Source organism: Saimiri boliviensis, chromosome 4, assembly GCF_048565385.1.
Source record: "Saimiri boliviensis isolate mSaiBol1 chromosome 4, mSaiBol1.pri, whole genome shotgun sequence".
NCBI classification, from domain to species: Eukaryota; Metazoa; Chordata; class Mammalia; order Primates; family Cebidae; genus Saimiri; species Saimiri boliviensis.
Genome location: NC_133452.1, coordinates 69480848 through 69493574, shown reverse-complemented (window position 1 = coordinate 69493574; position 12727 = coordinate 69480848).

The following is a 12727-nucleotide window of genomic DNA, read 5'->3' as shown; positions in this document are numbered from 1 at the left end:
AATGGATCCTCTTAATATAATGTGATGTATGATGACAGAGGTAGCATAGTGTTCTATGGGAGGTACGGGGACCAATTTAGGGCAATCAAGGAAGGCTTCCTGGAAGAAATGACATGAAGTGAGACTTGAAGGACAAGAAGAAAATAGCCAAATGAAGAAGATCATGGTATGAGGGCAGGTTTTCTAGGCAGAGGGCAGATTACAGACATAAGCATGGAAGTGTAAGCTACAGGTAGTTTGTCATTGCTGAAGTATGAACTTTGAGGCCAAAAAAGTCAGGAAATGCATCCCAGTATCTTGTTCACACATAGAATCAATTCAGGCTGGATGACTTCCTAAAGAATGGCATCCTTTATCTTTGCTGGGACCCAAGGGCAGCAAGGAGGGAAATTATGCTTTTATTAAAAATATTAGCCAGGCGTGGTGGCTTCACGCCTGTAATCCCAGCATTTTGGTAGATCAGGTCAAGAGATCAAAACCATCCTCGCCAACATGGTGAAACCCCGTCTCTGCTGAAAATACAAAAATTAGCTCGGTGTGGTGGTACGTGCCTGTAGTCCCAGCTACTCGGGAGGCTGAGGCAGGAGAATCACTTGAACCTGGGAGGCAGAGGTTGCAGCGAGCTGAGATTGCACCACTGCACTCCAGCCTGCAATAGAGAGACTCCATCGCTGAAAAAAAAAAAAAAAAAAAAAAAAATCACATGATATAGGAAGCTGAGGGAGCATGAGTGAGATTCTCCATTCCTTGGGATTTTTCCTGGTTTTCTATCCTCTGTGTTTAAATAAAGTTTATTTTTGGTGATGACTAGTCTTACTAAACTAAGCTAAGGAATGTAACTGTAGTAGTTCTGTTGCACAGCAAATCAATATGCTGAGACTCCAGGTTGCAGCAGAAAAAGAGGTTTAAATATAGCCAAAAGAGGAAATTTGAAAAATCTTCAAATCCATCTGTTTGACAGATTTGGGGTTACGATTTTTAAGGGTTTTGGATTGAGCCAAAGGGTGGAGACGATTGGTTGGTCAGAGTGCAGTGTGAAGTTATGGGACTGGGAGATGAAGAAACTGTATTCTCATGCTGATTCAGTTCCTCTGTGGGGAGTCTTTTAAATGATTAGCATCAGCTGTTCTGCTACAATTCAGGATCTGCTTAAGCAATTCTTAAAAGCCTAATGATTCTAACATCAGAAATCCTATCTATAGAAACAATGGGATGCAAATGGTCAGTATCTAGTGCAATGGTGACTTTCGATTACAAGGAAGTGGGCCAAAGTACAGCCTGAGAAATGCTTAATTATAACTATATTTCTATCCAGAATTCTTGTTAACCCTGTGAGGACAGATTTAGGAACAACTGGAAAACACCATCTCATATTAAAATGTTGGACATAGATATCTTGATGATAGCACTGAAGTTGAAGTTAATGTGTCATTTTTATGATTTAACCATTTATTCAACTTTTTTTTTTTTTTTTTTTTTTTTTTTTTTTTTTTGGTAGGCACTGTCTTAGGGCCAGGGCATACATTGATTAATAAAACAGAGGTGTTTTTTCCTCCTTATCTTCTTGGAGCTTCTTGCCCAGCAGAAAAAAAAGACTGCCGAATTATCATAGTGTTATGTATAGTAGGAGATTCTAACTAGTTTGTGAGTAAGAGTATGCTTAACAATGTTATTTTCAAATGTTTTCAAATATAAGTGGACTGAGCACTTACAGAAGAAGATATCTGGAAAGAGTGCTACCTTTGCCAATGGAATAAAAGCAACACTCATTAGTGTTGGAATTTCCTAGTAAAATTGGGCATATAAAGGAAGACTATTGCTGAGCCAAATTAATCTTAGAAATGACCATTATAGGAGTCAGAACAATTTGCTAATAGGAAATTGAAACATAAACTTTGTAAAAAGACCAACTCTTTTAACCAAATGCCCAGGAATATTTTAACCAAGGGCTCCATCTGTCAGTAGGGGAGCTGCAGTGTGGCATCTCAGAGGTCAGGTAATTTTGCCAGAACCTCACTGACTGCGGCTTGTGACAAATGACTGACCCCTAAGGCCACCAACCCTGGCTGCCTGGTGCTTCGCTTGGCCCCTGCAGAGTGGCTCCCATTCTGTCACCTTCTACTGGGCCATTCCTCTAGCCTGAGGCAGGTATTTTCATTATGATCCATAATCAAGTCGAATGGACTTTGTAATTGAATGAGCATCACACACTGGAGACTTTTGATGGGCTCAGCTTATCAGGATTTGAGGGAGGCTGTGTGAGGCAGAAGAGGTGGGTGGGGGAAGCTGGGTACACTGGCTCTCCTCTGTGCTTTGCTTCAGCCATTTGCTGAAACAAATCAGAGGGAAAAATCTGTTTTCAGAGCCCAAGATTATCAGTTTTCTGTGGCATGAATTATAAATAAAAATTTGTGTCTTTAGTAATAATTATGAATGAAAAAATATTCCTGGCTGGAAGAATCAGCTTGCTATGTACATATGCAATTTATAGAGGTAAACTGTACTTACCTCAGAATTTTTCTTCATATTATATCATGGGCACCAACACTTAACTTGAATGAAGGTGTACTCTGCCTGGGAGTACGTGGTCTGAGCAGGAAAGGGTAAGCCTGCATGTCTTTGTCCTCTTCCTTAGGCTACTTATTGCTCACATTTTCTGTTGATTGAATACTTACCCTGTTCACCAATGAATGATAGGAGACTTTTCAGTGAGGCTGTTACATACAAAGTTGGGAACAATGAATGAGGTTTAATGCAGTGCATGGTTGAGGAGAGACAGAGAGAGAATGTGTGTGTCTTGTGTGAGGTGAAAGAATTTGTCATTGTTGGATCAATGTAATTCTCTTTTCTGGTGGACAGAGCCTATAGCATAAATCATCCCAAATGGTGAAAGAAACTTTAAAAATAATATCTGATCTAGGATGTGGGTTGTAACTTGTATTTCAAATATGTCTATCTAAATTACTGGGAATTAACAATGTTGTACTTTTTTTCATACAGGGCCCTCAATACATGCTTATTAAATTACTAGAGTGCCAGCAGAAAATTAATTTCCTGCCTATGATCTACTTTGAATACCAGGACATATATTCAATAGTTAGGAAACAATTGTAGAGGAGGTGGCCTTAGTAGATAGGAGATAGAATCAGGCCTGATGGGAGAAGTAGATTGAGGTGCTTTCACAAAGAGGCAGAGAGTTCCTTTGGGAAGTAGTGCTTGCCAGGAAATGGATGCATTGGGAGGAAAGTTTAGGCAAGTGTGAACTCGAGGACAGTTGGTGGAAAGCCTCTACGTTAGAAAGATCCTTCAGGATATAAGGAGCCACTGCAGGTTCTCGGTCAAGGCGTAACACAGCAGAGACCACAGAGTCTGAGGCACTCCAGGGCCGAATAGTATTGATAAGATAGAGGTGCCAGACGGGGAGTATCCTGTCTCCTTAGCCTTGACCCAGAGCTGAAGTGGTGGGGACTGACTTACAGGATGGCTATGGAAGTGAGACAGCAGATGAAGAACTAGAATAAATGTAGTAAAGAATTAGATGTGGGAGGATGGGAAAAAATGTGAGTAAAAACACATCTCATATTATAAATCATGAAGGTACAATTATGGCGGTCCACAAATTTCAACAGAGTAACAAACCCTTGCAAGTAGGGTGTTAAGAAATGGAAAGGGGGTTCTTCTAAAATTAAATGAGTGGTTCAGATTATTACAAGAGTGGGAGACGAATGACCCATGACATTTTTTTTTTTTTTTCTTTTTGACATAGGATCTTGCTATGCTTCCCAGGCTGGTCTGAAACTCCTGGGCTAAAGTGATCCTCCTGCCTCAACCTCTCAAGAAGCTGGAAATACAGGTACTTGTCACCACAACCAACTGTGGACATGTGTTTTTAAGACTGAGTCCTTCTTTACTTTTGATCGGTAGTGGGTGCAAGATGTGCCCTCCTTTTCCTTGGAAGTTTATCCTGTGTATGAATACACATGATAAATATAACTTATGTGGGTGCTTTTTCTTTATAACATAAAAATATTCTATGTGTGGTGATGGATGTGTTAGTTAATTTGATTGTGGTATTCATTTCACAATATATGTATTTCCAATTATCGCTTTGTACATGTTAAATAGATACAGTTTTCATTTGTCAATTGTACTGTAATCGAGTTGGAAAAAATGTTTTCTCGAGAGATACAGAATCCAGGAAACAAACTTCTGAGATTGTTTACATCAGTGCTAGGGAATGACAAGTGAAAAAGTTCAATATTTAACCAAACAGTATACTTAGTATCAAGATGTGGTTTTCCTTTGGGAATCCCTAATTGTGCCACCCTGCCAATAGAAGTACTGAAGAGAATGCTTGCTGTTAGAAAACAAACCATACAGAAGGCAGAAAAAGATGTAAGGATCCACAAAAACCTATTTAGGATCAATCATCAAAATCTAGGATTACTCTTACTCTCTTATCACAAGAGATTTGAGCATTTTCTTGTGGTTTATATGATTTGCTGTTACATTATTAATTTCTTATTGGGTAAGTGGAAGTAATTTCATCATGCATAAATTCCATTCATTTTGTACTACTCTATAAAACATAGCATGTTTTAATTTTCATTTTTCCAGGGTTGCAGACAGAATGTATGTCATGGTTATACAAATAGTTAAAACATACACTGTATGCATCTCAGTCTGGGCATTCAAGAATTGACAGAAGAGCAGGTGGTGATTTTCTTATACAAAATTTAATAGCCAATTCTTAAACCTATTCTTGCCAAAATGTCTACAATCACAGAACTCTACTGATTGTCATTGCAATGCGAATTCATATATTGTAATATTTGTTTTGAAAATTTATATACTGGCTCACCATATGAACATGTTCTCATTGCCTACTCAGGCCTTTGAGCAATTTGCAGTCTTTTGTTAGCAGATAAAGGCCCTCAGAGCCTTCTATTTTGTGCCCCAAGTTTACCAGCTGCTATCCACTACTGGGCCTCATTAGAGGCCTGCTGCTCTGCTGAGAACCACACCACATGCTACACCCTCTCTTGTCTACATATTAGCCTGTTGCTGCTCCTTAAATTACCTGGTACAAAGGCTTGCTCTATTTCTCCACAGAGAGCTACCACTCTTATCCAGTCTGAAGAGGCTGTATATCATGATCTCTCAAACTAATTAAGGTTTGTGGGCAGGCCACAGATTGCTATAGAGGAAACTTCCTGAAGGCTGATATCTTCCAGAATTTTTTTTTTTTGGTGGTAGGGGGTGGCGGGGAGAAGATTATTGCTGCTGTACCTTATGTTCAAAAGTCTGTTTTTAAAATTAAAAAAAACTTCCTTTAATCTAGATGATGTATTTAATTTTACATTTCAAAAGTTATTTCCTGAGGAAAACAGAACGTTCTTTTAATTAAAAACATTCAAAATTAAAAGTTTAAAGTATTTTTAGAGCCACTAAAAGGGAATGAGAATTATCTTGGCTCCTCAACTGGGAGTATTCCAGGTAGCTTTTTGAATAAAATATATGTACTTAAGTTGTGGGTATACACAGCAATATAAACAAAAATATATTTGTCTATATTATGAAAACTTAATAATGAGGACACCAGCACCAAGCACTATGTTACACATTATGTAGATTTCTGGTTACTGAATCTGTAACTGACTCATGGAATAAAGAGATCCTGAATCTAACTTATTTACATTTGTAAATAAACAAAAGATGGTATGTGTACCTGTCTAGCACTGTCCTTTCAGAGAGATATTTTAAATGCTATTGGATAGGTAGGAAAGTAAAGACTATTTAGATTAATTAAATAATACCATGCAAGCATTTTCTAAGGCTGCAAATAAACACTTTAAAAAATAACTGTGTTGGACAGGCACAGGGATCATGGCAGCTTCAACTGTGATTTCAGTGTACACAGCACTTTAACAAATGTTGATCTGAAATGAACTCCAAAGGGCGTATTTCTAGGACCTGTTGTGTTTTGTGGCATGGCTGGGTAGCTGAAGAGAAAAGATGGGGCATCTTCTTCTTGGACGATGACCATAATAGATTAAACAAATAATTATTAAGTACTAGTATGTGCCAGGCATTGTTGTAGTCCATTCTGGAAGTACAATAGCGAAAAGACAGACAGGGTCTCTGCCCTCATGACACTCACGGACTGTTAGCGAATAGAGACAAATAAACAGAAAATTGCTCTGTGTGTTAATCAGAGCTATAATGGCAGAAAGCAAAGTGTGCTGAGAGGACAGATTGGTCCTGCAGGTAATAGAAATCATCCATGTGTAGTCTAGACTAGAGAAACAAGCCTGGGGACTCTGGCCTTCACTCTCTTACTGGGGATTTTGGACCTGGAAACATTAACCTTCATCTGCAGTTCTCCTGGAAACTACCATTGCTGCAGTTATCTCAGGCTGTCACTTAGAGACTTCTGTATTCTTTTTCGTTCACCAAGCCCTAAGGTGATTTTGTCTTTTTGGTATGTGTGTGTACACATAACATGTACATTTTGCTACACCATTTAAAAGTAAGTTGTAGAGATCATTAGACTTTGATATCCATCTTCTAAGAGTAATCTTTCTACATAAATCATAACTTCATCATTTCTAAAATAATTATCAATATCTTTAATCTTTTTTTTTTTTTTTTTTTGACACGGAGTTTCGCTTTTGTTACCCAGGCTGGAGTGCAATGGCGTGATCTTGGCTCACCGCAACCTCCGCCTCTTGGGATCAGGCAATTCTCCTGCCTCAGCATCCTGAGTAGCTGGGATTACAGGCAGGCGCCACCATGCCCAGCCAATTTTTTGTATTTTTAGTAGAGACGGGGTTTCACCATGTTGACCAGGATGGTCTCGATCTCTTGACCTCGTGATCTACCCGCTTCGGCCTCCCAAAGTGCTGGGATTACAGGCTTGAGCCACCGCACCCGGCAAAATGACAAGCAAGTTAAGATTGCAAATACTGTTTTTTTTTTTTTTTTTTTTTTTTTTTAGATGGGGTTTCACCATGATGGCCAGGCTGGTCTTGAACTCCTGACCTCAGGTGATCCACCCACCTCGGCCTCCCAAAGTGCTAGGATTACAGGCGTGAGCCACCGCACCTGGCCAATGTCTTGATGAAGTTATCTAGTATCCAGTCTATTATAAAAATTTCCCCAGTTATTCTAAGAATGTTTTTATGGCTATTTTTTCCTCTGGAATGAAGATTCAATTAAAGTTTGTGCACTAAAATTAGTTATTATACCTTTCTAGTCCCTCCCCTGCTAGAGGTAACCATTATTATTAGTATTTGTAACTCTCTGGTCTATATTTTTATGCTTTTGCTACATATATAATATATCTAAAATATTATATATTATTGTTTTACACTTAAATTTTTGTTTAAGTGGTATTTATTCTATATGTCATCAAACAGTTTTTAAAGAAGTCAACATTATGTTTTCAAGATCTATCCACATTAATACATGTAGATCTAATTCATGCATTTTAAACTGCTATATTTGTGTAAAAATGCCATGCTTTATTTATCCATTTCTCTACTGAAAAGCATTTAGGTTGTTTCCATTTTTCTATTAGCTAAGGTATTTTGCCTTTTCTTTTAGCATTGCCAGGAGACATAACAGAGGGTCTGTTACTAAACTAGAAAGATGTTTTCGCAGATCAGTTAACCTCTATTTTTGCTCATGTTCTTCTGAGACTTATTCTGCCATGAACTTGACTCTATTTTTATGACATGTTTCCTTGGCAGCCTCAATGTCAGATGGTAGGACAGTCTTCTTTGCTTCCCAGGAACCTCCTCAACCACCTTTCTGCTAATATTGAAGACCAGAAGTTCTCAAATCAGAACTATCTAGAAAGATTTAAAAATAAACAGTTTGAGATTCTGATCTGGAGTGTGACCTGGGAAGCCACAGTTTAGAATCGTGGTCAGTCATTATCCAGATCCTACAGAATAACCACATGGGATGGCATGGGAGTCATATAGGTTCTACTGCAAGTAATTGGACATCTGGGCTCTATCTTAGCATTAAAAATACTACCCTGATGGTGTTGACTTAGAATCCAAAGAAGGCTGCAAAAGACGAATGGCTGCATTTCTCCCAACCTCTGAGCTTTTGTTGTATTTCATGATTACTGAAAATCTTTCATTGAAATGTGACAGATGAAAGAACTAAATGTAAAGTTTCTTGTTTGATACAGTTGAATACATTTTAATTTTATTTCTCACATTGTTTTGGTACTACAGGAATGTTTGTCTCTTCTTAGATATGCTATGCATCCTGTTATTAAATAATTAAAAAGATGTCTTGGTCAATGATTCTCTGTTTGTCTTGACTCTCAGGACTTTTTCTGGAAGGACAACAATCTATTGAGCTGTACCACCTGGCAGGTACTTTATCTATAGTATATAATTTGATCCTTAAAAAAAAATAATCACCTTCTGATGGTATTATAGTCATTTTATATGAAAGAACATGGAGATTCAGGAAAGTTATTTGCCCATAGCTATAAGTATAGCAAGTAGAAGAGTAGAAGATTAGAAACCAGGCTCTCCTGACTCCAAAATGTAGTCGAAGCCCAGATTTATGATTTCTAAGACGTGTGGTCCAGAGCCTGGACAGCACAAAGACAGTTCTCTATAGCAGAACATGGTAGGGACAAGGACACCTTCTGCAGTCACACTTCTGCAGCTAATCACCTCCGAATTCTCTCACGCACAACTCTTTCTCTGTTGCCTCTGTCAATGCCACTGAAGCAGTTCTCTCAGACATGGCAATATTTCGGTCTTTTTCTTCTTCCTGCAGTTTGTCTGTAAGACTTCGTGCTCTAGCTTCTTTTCAGTGGCCTTGCATATTGACTTTTCCAAGGTCATACTTGGTAGGATTGTTTTGGAATAAGAGTTTGTGGGGAACTCAGGAATACAGAATGACTGGGAGGTATGGTTGCTGGAATCTTGGTAGTCTTATGAAGTGAGAAGGTGTAACATATGTAACGTGTTATGTCAGTCTGATGAATTAGGAGCAAGGATACTTTTGTATCCATAAGTTATAACAAGGAGAAATCTAGAAATTATAGGCTTCGGCAAATCTTTACACAAATGTACAAATTTGTGCAGTGCTGTTTTGGAAAAAAAACCTTCCTACATTTTTTCTGATGTGAGAAGGTAAAGCACAATGCAGGTGGGTCTGACAGGCTTCAGTGGTCTGATTTAGAGCCCACAGTAGTGTCAGCTTAGCCAATATAATTGATTAGATGAGACCTTGGATTAAGTAAGCTCTCGTAAAGGATAGGGGTGGGGGAATCCTTGAAAATATAACCTCATTTTAGGTAGCAAAACAATGACCCATTAAATAACTACAATTTTGTGTCTAATTGGCAGAATGATGGGAGAGGGAGGAATAAGAGAGGGAGGAGGGCTGTGATTTGTTCAGAAGCCTAGAAAATTTGGAACAGGACAAACCAAACCACCTGTGAACAGAATGCTCTGCTTGTTCCTGCTGAACCCTTAAGCAAGATGTTGGCAGGGAATCCAGGTAGAGAGTATACGTAAAAGGGCCATTTGGGGTATGGCTGGGCACTGGAGGGTAAGCTTTGTTGCTGCTCCTGGCAGGAAGCTTCCTATGTCACTCCATGTTAATGCAGATGGTACACAGAGGGGTTCGTGTTGACCATTTGCAGCCTTGTATGCAGACAAAGACAGGTTTTCTCTGCACACATCATTCTCTGCATGGGATAAGGTGCCTTAAGCAAAGTCAGAAAGACATTGATTGTTCAAGCTATGGCTATGACAGGTTCATTGAATTTGGATGGGAAACTGCACACCCCAATTTGTGAGACTTAAAAAAAATAACTCATCTCTATACAAAATTCTTATTTTCTTCTAGGCAGAATATCTTTCAGACCTGATGTGACTTTTTGGAGACCTAGAATCTGTTGGAACCAAAGGTAAAGGAAGTGCCCCCACCAAACTTGACTCGGTTCTTGGCTTTATTTTTAGGTTTGTGAAGAAAGGTTGACTAGTCAGGCAAATTCCCAGAATGTTAGGTCATGAGGTAGGATTGCTGAGTATGGCAGCTGTTATTTATGGCTGAATTGTGTTCACCCCCCAAATTAATATGTCAAAGCTTTAGAGCTTCAACCTCAGTACCTCAGAATGTGACTGTATTTGATGACAAGGCCTTGAAAGAGGTGATTAAGTTAAAATGAGGTCATTAGGGTGAGCTCCAATCCAATTTGACTGGTATCCTTCTAAGAAGAGGAAACTTGGACATAAGGAGATAATCCGGGATACTCATGCACAGAGAAAAGACCATGTGAAGACAAGCAAGATGGTGGCCATCTGCAAGCCAGGGAGAGAGCTGTCAGTTATTTTGATATGACTCCACAGATATTTGATAGCTTCTATGCTGACCGATAGGACAAGATATTCTAGGCTTGTCTTGCTTATTTCCTGTCCTACACCTGGACTCTTGGTGTTACTGGGTTGGTCATGGTTTTTAGGGCTCTGGATATCAGGAAGAAAAGCCTGTATTATAAACTCAGGCATTATGAGAGCCATGCAGTTCACATTCTGAAGTTCTGAAAAGCCCTGTTCCTGGGCGTAAAGCCAGGATGGATTTTTTTTTTCTCTTTTGTTTGTTATTCCAGAGAAAATCCCGTTGAAAAAGAGTGACTCTAGCTAACTGAATAATCGTCAATATAGCCAGTTTGCCCCTTACGTTTAATTTGTTCCAGAGAATTATTTAGTGATTTTATATGCTGCCTAGTATCATATAATGTATGTGTGATCTTTAGGAACAGTTCCTTCATTACAGTTTAAATAATTTGGTCTAATTTTTTCTACCATATTACCATAGACATTTGGGATATAGTGGTTAAGATAATGTTTCCCATTCCAGGTCACTCTATCGTGAGGAAACAAATACCAACAACCATCACAATGCCAAGTGGTACACATTCATGTACGTGTGTGCAAAGTGCTGTCAAATCACTAAAGAATGAACACCCTACACTGCCTGGGGCTGGATCAGAGGAGGTTTACCAAGAAAGTAACAGACACAATTTTTCTTGAAGGATTTTTGCAGAAGAAAACCCAGGAAAAGAATGCTTTAAGCAGGTATGCCAGATGCTGTTGTTGCCTACTCAATAGCCATTTCCCTTCCTCTTTTTCCTCTTCCCATGATAAAGTCTAGAAATACCAGATTATTTGCCACATTTTCTTGCAGCCAGGACTGTCCATGTCAGGCAGTTCTGACCAATGAGAGACAAGGTCAAGACTACTGGGTTGAGGTGAGGGCTGCTTTTTGAAAAGAGAAATAAAAAAAATGCCCAAGAAGAGGCTTCTTTCCTTTCCTCTTTCTTTGGATTCTGGTATGTGAGTTTTAATGTGCAGCTGAGACAGCCACCTTGTGACCATGAGACAACGAGCCTGAGGATGGGAATGCCAACCTCCTGAGGATGGCAGAAGGTGAGGAGGATGTAAGCCCCCTACTACAGCCTTTTGTGAAAAATGAAATCTGCTTATCATTAACCCACTGCTGGTGAGAGATTCAGTTACTAATACTCAAAGGCAGCTTACCTGATTCAGTGTGGAAACTGTATTTTTGGTCAATAAATTTTACAAATAAGTTGTATGCTATGGGGACATCCAGATAGAGACCAAATGTGTGTTAAAATATATGGGAGTTCTTTCATCTCAGGATTTTATTCTTGAAGAATATTTTTCTTCCTACTAAGTGAAGTAATTTCATGTCAAAATTATAGTTATTTCAATCCTCCACTGCAGAAAATTTCATTTCCTGAAGCTGAAAACTTCCAACATGTCAAGATGTTTCTGGGACAAACAGCTTTTGGAGTTTCTCAAGTAGAAAGGGATGGGAATGTTGTCATCCTATATTGTGTCACTTTGAAGGGTGAAAAACTCTAAGGTGTAGAGTAGACTTGGCTCATTCAATGAATATCTCCAGCATTTTGCAACTCTTTCCCAGAAAAAGACTCTATCCCTTTGCTTCAGTCATGGTGTTGTTGAAGTACTAACAGGTAGTTTGTGCAGACTTAAATACTAGACCTCAGCTTTGCCTAGTCACTAAAGATGTGATTAGGTTGCAGGGGAAAGTTAAAAATTTAAAAGACAAAACAAAACAAACCTGTAAAGGGAAGTTATGCAATACATAAAAGGAATACATATTGTTTCTTTAAGCATACTGAGCATTTAATATCTCCAAGACACTTTTCTAAGTTCTTTATTAAGCCATATAGTTATCATAACAGTATGAATCATTATTAACCCCACTTTACAGAAGAGAATACTGAGGCATAGAGAGGCAGAGTAGTATGTCCTATTCACACCATTTAATTCGTGGAAGAGCTGGAATTTAAATCCATGCAGGCTAGCTCAAGAGGCCATGTTCTTAACCTCTGCATTCTTGCACTTCTTATTAACGACCTAGGTTTAAAAGAAGAGGGTAGAGAAGCTCAGCATTTAAATGCAGGTTTTCTGGAAGGACGTTGGGGAGACCTGCTTTTCTTGAACTCCCCAGGCCCTTTCAGTTTGTTATGGCATTATTTTATTAATAACTGTCTTAACAGTTGGGCCCTCTTTCTTGAGCTGTAGAGTGACACAGCTGTTTAGGAAGAGCAATTAGAGTTTGACAAAGACATGCTAATTGTTTATAGATGCATCAGGAAGAAAAGATTTTAGAAGTTATTGTTATGGTTATTGAA